The 7774-nt window shown below is 40.1% G+C and overlaps 1 protein-coding gene across 1 annotated transcript in view; it reads right to left on the bottom strand.

Annotated features, from left to right (window-relative positions):
• LOC109234366 (LEAF RUST 10 DISEASE-RESISTANCE LOCUS RECEPTOR-LIKE PROTEIN KINASE-like 1.4) overlaps positions 374-7774 on the bottom strand; it is a 24568-nt gene continuing 17167 nt past the window's right edge. Inside the window, exon 7 of the mRNA XM_019400337.1 lies at positions 374-439. The gene's annotated coding sequence lies outside the window, so the exon portion shown is untranslated. The remainder of the gene's footprint in view (positions 440-7774) is intronic.

Below are 7774 nucleotides of genomic sequence, written 5' to 3'. Positions count from 1 at the left end.
TCCTTTTAATCTATTGTAACAGTTAATTTTAATCAAATGCAACGGCCTTGAACCGTTGCAATATCTTTTTATGTAACGACTACTGAGGCTTACGTAACGGTTTTACAGTGATGATGCAACAACTTTAATTGTTATCGCAACGCTTGAAATTACCTATTGCAACGCTTTTTTAGCTATGCAACAATTATTATGATCAAGTGCAACGCTTTCCAAAAAGAAACTATTCATTGAACCAATATAATAAAAAATATCCAACTAGTAATATCTATAAAAACAAAATACACAATATTATTTGACAATTCAAGAGCTAGCATACATAAGTTTGTAAAATACACAAAAATAAAAGATCCCAAGAACATTTGAAGTCTTAGAAATAATTTCCAGTACACATAAGTATTGTCTTCACTTCTTTCGTTAATCCTTTGTTTATTTGCACCACCTACAAATATCATAAATAAGTAATTCAACAAAATTTCACAGAAGCGATCATTACAATTCACAAAAAAAATCGGTCGAAGTTCAGAACCAGTTAAAGAAATATTAGTTTACTGGGAGTAACACAGAACACCATCTGGAGTAAAATACAGCTCCAACAAAATCCAGAAAGCTTCACAGAAACACTATATAGAGCAACAAAGTACACCAGCTCTGATACGAGTAGCTTGAGACAGTAGTACCTCGCGCTTGCGGAGGTGCACGGAGCGGTTAAGTTAGTTACAATGAAGGCTGGAAAGAAGTTTGAGAAGTTATTAGTTTAGTCCACTTAGTTTTAAATTACAACTTATAGATAGTACACATTGACCCTGTAATTTTCCTTGTCTTATTCACGAAAGGTCCATCTGAGCTATTGTGAGCTAATGTGTACGAGCACTGGTTTAGGAGGTTATTGTACCTCACTCACCCTACCTATATATAGTGTAATCCCTACTTTAGAGGGACCATCATCAGAGAATATACCCTTTTCTTTACCCTAGCTAGCTTCTTCTTCTTATTTCCTTTTTATTCAATTTCTACCGCAGCTCTTTTTCTTTCTTTCTTCTTTCTTTTTCTGTTATTTACTGTTCCATTGCTTAATCGTATCAGTCAAAGCACAACATAATACAAAATAATATCACACCAGATGGCACAAAAAGGTCTTGAACAACAGCAAGTAAAACACCAGCTGAACCAGCCTAAAAATGATACGAAACATTACACCAATGTCATAAAGACGACCTGAATTGCAGTAAGTACAACATCTTCATACCATCGTAAAAATGATATGAAACATCACTCCAGATGAAAAAAAGGAACTAAATTGCAGCAAGTAAAATACCTCCAGAACCAGCCTAAAAAGGATACAAACATCACACCGAAAGCATAAAAGAACTTGAAAGAAATCAGGTAGAGCACCTCCTGAACCAACCTAAATATTATACAAAACACCATACAAAACGGCATAAAAATGACTTGAACATCAACAAGTAAAACACCTCCAAAACCAGACTGAAAATCTTACCATTAGTTCTCTATTAAAGATCTGTTAGGTAAAGGCATGTTGGATTGTTTGTGTCTGAAGGTGGTTTTGTGGATTGCCATTGTATTGGTTACTGAGGGTGGTTAGGTGCTTGAGTGGTTTGTGATACAAGGGAGGAAGCATTTGGGTGGCTTGGGTGTGATAAGGGGAAGGGTACTGTGTGGCTTGGGAATAATGAAGGTAAGAGGGTAAGGCTCCCATAGGTGAGCTTGGGTTCCAGCTCATCATGGGTTGGTAAAACCTCCATTAAGGGGTGGATTTGGATTTTTTTGTGGCTGAAGGTTAGTAGCCCCTGGATAAGGGAAGGCATGTTAGGAGGTACATAGGGTTGGGGTTGAGAGTACTGTATAGGTGGGGTGTTTACCATGACTGAACGAAAGGAATGAGCCTTGTGGTTGGTTTTGAGTTGTGACTGTAGTTGTTGTCTGTGTCAATGGGAGTATGAGGAGGGAACATTACTGGCTGGAGGGTTGGTAGTAACTGGCCTAAGGTTCTGAGCAGGGACATTTAGCAGGAAAGGTAAAACAGTCATAGTCGTGTGTTGGGTTACCAGAGCTAGGTGTGGCTAGATCTCCAAAATCAATGGTTTGTCACTAGGAGAATAGGCTCACCTTACTCAACAGTGACTTCTTGTCTCTCTCAGGCCTTTTTCCTAATGTATGACCTCGTTAAGGACCTCTCTCAGCTCATTCAGTGACTCTTCTTGCTGTTTGCTGCTTGTTCTTTGAGCAGCTTCAACTGCTCCTGTCGAGCTGCCTACCCGGACATCTCTGTAGATATCTGTGCAGTGCATCCATGACTTCATTCATTTTGTTAGCCATAACCACAGAGCAAAGAAATTGCTCTGATACCACTGATACGATTAAGCAATGGAACAGTAAATAACAGAAAAAGAAAGAAAGAAAGAAAGAAAAAGAGCTGCTAGGTAGAAATTGAATAAAAAGGAAATAAGAAGAAGAAGCTAGCTAGGGTAAAGAAAAGGGTATATTCTCTGATGATGGTCCCTCTAAAGTAGGGATTACACTATATATAGGTAGGGTGAGTGAGGTACAATAACCTCCTAAACCAGTGCTCGTACACATTAGCTCACAATAGCTCAGATGGACCTTTCGTGAATAGACAAGGAAAATTACAGGGTCAATGTGTACTATCTATAAGTTGTTAATTTAAAACTAAATGGACTAAAATAATAACTTCTCAAAAATTCTTTCCAGCCTTCATTGTAACTAACTTAACCGCTCCGTGCACCTCCGCAAGCGCGAGGTGTACTCTACTGTCTCAAGCTACTCGTATCAGCTAGGTGTGTACTTTGTGCCTCTATATAGTGTTTCTGTGAAGCTTTCTGGTATTTGTGGACTGTATTTTACTCCAGATGGTGTTCTGTGTTACTCCCAGTAAACTAATATTTCTTTAACTGGTTCTGAACTCTCGACGATTTTTTTGTTGTGAATTGTAATGATCGCTTCTGGTGAAATTTTGTTGAATTACTTATTTATGATATTTGTAGGTGGTGCAAATATAAACAAAGGATTAACGAAAGAAGTGAAGACAATACTTATGTTACTGGAAATTATTTCTAAGACTTCAAATGTTCTTGGGATCTTTTATTTTTGTGTATTTACAAACTTATGTATGCTAGCTTCTTGAATTGTCAAATAATATGTGTATTTTGTTTTTATAGATATTACTAGTGTGAATATTTTTTATTATATTGGTTCAATGAATAGTTTCTTTTTGGAAAGCGTTGCACTTGATCATAATAATTGTTGCATAGCTAAAAAAGCGTTGCAATAGGTAATTTCAAGCGTTGCGATAACAATTAAAGTTGTTGCATCATCACTGTAAAACCGTTACGTAAGCCTCAGTAGTCGTTACATAAAAAGATATTTGCAACGGTTCAAGGCCGTTGCATTTGATTAAAATTACTGTTACAATTAGATTAAAAGGAAAACCGTTGCAATAGAGTGGCTATTGCGACGGATCAACCCAACCGTTGCTGAAAACCTTGAAGTAGAGCTATAGGCACGCGACCTGATGAATAACGTCCCTAAACCGATCTAATAGATCTATTGCAACGATTTTACTACCTATTGCAACGCTTTTCGGACTGTTGCCATAGACTCATTTTCCAGTAGTGCCATTTTTGCGGTCCATTTCGCGGGCCGCATGTCAATATGCGATCGCAGATTGTGTCGGGGCTCCTATTTTCTAACTTTTATAACCCGACCCCATCCCATTAAAAACACCCTATTAGACCATTTTCTGATATTTTACTGCATATAGAGTGAGAGAGGAAGTCTCTGGGAGTGATCTTCATCAAGTCCCCACTCAATTCTTGCCCCAAATCCTTGAAGATTGTCAAGTGAAATCACTAGGTCTTCACCCTAATAGGTAAAGAACTTGTGCCCTAATCTTTAATTTCGAAATTTCTATTAAAATAGTTATTAGCAAAGTGGGTTCATAGGTATAAGGCTGATAATCTTGTATGCATAAAAGATAATGGGTATGGGAGGTTGTGAACTAAAAAGATAGCAATTGGAGTATAAGTATTTGAAGAGATCTCTCACAAAAGGAACCTAAGATCACAATGCACACCTAACACTTGATAATATGCTCAAATGAGCTGAATCTTAATCATGTCTCTAATTCTTGGTCCAATTTGTAATTCCTATAAAATAGATTGAATTTTCTAAGAGATCCCGGAACTTTTGTAGGAATTTAATGAAAGCTCTATTGAGGTATGTATGGCTAAAGTCCCCTCTTTTTAGAAATTGAGCTCCGTTGTGTGTTGTGTAAATGCGGTAAGATTAAAGTTGGATTGATGTATTGATTGTTATTTCACATGAATTGGTGTTCAACTTTAAATTCGTGAAAGGTGTGTCTCAATATGATCAATGTGTATTCTTGATAACTTAAAATGGTGCGAAGAATGTGAATCATGTATTGCAATGCTTAGACCTTAAACCAAGATTGAAACTGCATTTGTTGTGCCATCTATGTAAATCTTATCTATGCTTACAATATTAAATTGCTCTTGTTGTGCACCTAGTATCCTAAATTGCAAAGCTAACATTGAAATTGGAAATGATGTTGAAAGGCCTAGTGCCAAAAAAAATAATGTGATATTTGTGGCCCCAAGTGCCTATGAAATATTATATGTGAAAACAAAGATTGAAAACGAGATGTTTAATGAGAAAGAAAAAATGCCTTGTAAGCGGCGCTAGCCTTTCGGGCCAAGATCGGACGCCATGCCGCACACATGGTGGTAATTGCTGAATATTGAATTCCGGAAAAGGAAAATGAGATTATGATTCGAGGTATATGTCTCATGAGGCAACCTATGAGACCGATCGGGTCGAGATCTGACTATCGCTCAAGATAGCGGTGGTATTGCAAACAATGTTGAACAATATAAATTTCCCTAAACATAACAGCAATGGAAAATTATGTTGAAAGTTATGTGATCTTTTATTTGATGATATGGTGTCGTTTAAAGCTTTTGAGTATATTACTGTGATTTCCTTATTCTTGTATGAAAGTTCTTTCTAACTAGATGGTGTTTAGTTATACATACTAGTACTATTCCATGGTACTAACGCCCTTTTGCCGGGGGCGCTATATTCTTAAATGAACTGTAGGTGGCTCTATAGCGGACAGTGCCGATCGCGCGTAGCGGATTGTCCTCCTCTCAAAGTCTTGGTGAGCCCCTTTTTCCTTCAAGGGGATTTGTTGTACATCTTTTGTTGTTAGACTTCCACTTTTGAGGTAAGCTGGGGCCTTGTTGCCGCGTTCTCATAATTTGTCTTTTGTATCCATAGAGGCTCCGTAGACATTTGTTGTGGGTTTTGTACGGGTGTTGATTGGGTCAATGAACTGTGTTGTAACTCTATACTCTAAATTCTGCTAATAACTGTATGAAATCTTGAGGAACTTAGTCATGATTTAAGGTTTGTGACACGATAATGAATTTAACAACGTGAATGTTGTTCATTGCTATTGTCTAAATAAACGAAAGCATGGTTTCCTTTAAAGTATGGTTGGGTAGAAAGTGTTATAAGGCTTACTCAGTTGCGGTTAATCAGGTTGAGCGCCCTCGTCGCTCCCGACGGTCGGCGGAGCCTGACACCTTTCTCCATAGTATACGGCGCTGAGGCTTTGATTAGCATGGAGGTCGGGAGCCGAGCTCTAGATCCAACACTACTACCGAGAGCTCGAACTAGAAGCCATGACAACGGCCCTTGAACTACTGGATGAAAAACGAGAAGCCTGCGCTAATCCGAATGGCGCCCAGAAACAGAGAATCGAAAGGTATTGTAACAGGAGAACAAACCTCCGGTATTTCAGGGTCGGAGACTTGGTTCTAAGGAAAGTTTTACTCTCAACGCACGAATCCTAATGAAGGAAAGCTAGCGACAGAGCTGGGAAGGACATATCGTGTCCTCGGGATAGTCGGGAAAGTGTTTATAGCTTCGCACCATGGAAGGCGGAATAACTTCCGAGAAACTGGAACGTATCAATGCTAAAACGATACGATTACTGCTTAGGACATGCCGATTGAAAACTCCGAACGGAATGCCCCTCGAGAGCGGGTGTGCACTATTGCCTGGGCAAAAGGTTTTCAACGACTAAGGTTCAAACAGACCTATATTGCTACCTAAGGGAATGCTTACAAGTCCTTCGGGCTTTTGTTTCCTATCAATCCTGAGTGCCGGTAAGACAAGGACTTCCTCTCTAAAAGATCATAGTACTCGCTCAGAAGAGCCAAGAAATGGCCAAATAATCCTGCCCATGGGGAAAATGAACCAGTATACCAGAACCAAAACGGTTAATGAACCTGTCCGCAAAGAAACCATGCCCCCGATGGCGGAGACAACGATGTACATAGTGCCAATCATAAGCTGAGATTGTTTTTTTCAAACATATCTCATGCTCCAAGAAAACCCCGTGTTTTCGCCATAACGATTCCTTTATCAAGAAACGTCCCGATATACCTCGGAGCTAATGAGCATTGGCGATAAATTCGGCACCCACGTAGACTCAGGCAGTCGGGAGATCTGCACAACTCGAAGCCACTCCAGTAACGGAAAAAGGCAACAGCGAAAATCACGGAATATTCTTTAAAAAGAAAGAAAGCGACCCGAATTACTCGGAGCACTTGGCGTCACAAAAACTAAGTGAAAGCGCAGGAACCGTAAGGGCGAGAAGCTCAAATCCGTAAGCGCTCATTTGGGAATTCGAGTCAACGAGATAACGGGCTGTCGATGCCCAAAACGAACTCGATACTCGGGGAGACGGTTCGCAAATCTCATTCAGTTAATAAGAACGCGAGGCCGTAAGGACCCGATGCGCGGGCAGGCGTCGGTCTCGGTAAGAACCTGATGAGTAAGCAACAACGAAAAGACTGTAAGGACCTCAAGCAAGCATGAATCATACTCTGTACCAAGTTATCAACCAAAACCGTAAGACATCAAAGGCATGAAATTTTAGTTTAGACCTTACTAATAGCATAAAATCCCAAAGTTTTAGGCTATTATATCGCATTCTAGATTTCTGAAAAGGCATTACCCTCGATATATACACCTAAACTACTATGACCGGACCAAAAATGTTCGGCGCCAAAACACAACATGAACTACGGTTCATACGACCTGGTACCAGGCGTAATGACGGTAACACAGGAGCTCCGCTAGGGACGCAGCCTGAGACGACGCTACCAAAATCATAGGGCCATTACGTTCGAATCTCTACTTCGGAAAAGAACCGGCTTTAAAAAGCTAGCCGTCGAAGGAAAAAGTCAGACTGCGACGCATGGGTCCAGCTCAAATCACAAGGCATCGAACCGAGCCAGTCTACGAGGCCAAACACCTTCAGAGGTGCTCGGAACATCGCCGCAAACGACTTAAAATCGGATAGGTTCTTCTCCGAACGTGACGAGTCACCCAAAATCATCTCAAAAGGTCCATATCGAGAGGAAAATAAGCCTACATTAAAAGGTCATTCGACCAAGGTAAGAGCCCATGTGTCGCCAGCTATACAATAACACTGCGCCGCATCGGCCCCAAAAGCGTTAAGAGGCCATTGTCGCAGCCCTAAGTAAGCATTCAGTGCACAGTGTGCACATAAAAGGATCGCTCTCGATCAAAGGCATAAAGCTCATTTGTCGACCAACCCATATCGCAACTACAAAAGCCCTTGAGAGTCAGATGAAGCTCGAGTCGAAACCGACTCGGAGATTAAAACCCAAATAATCTCCTCTCT

The sequence above is a fragment of the Nicotiana attenuata genome, chromosome 11, assembly GCF_001879085.1.
Source record: "Nicotiana attenuata strain UT chromosome 11, NIATTr2, whole genome shotgun sequence".
Taxonomy (NCBI): domain Eukaryota; kingdom Viridiplantae; phylum Streptophyta; class Magnoliopsida; order Solanales; family Solanaceae; genus Nicotiana; species Nicotiana attenuata.
Note: the sequence above shows the minus strand (reverse complement) of the source record. Positions and strands in the feature narration are given on the sequence as shown.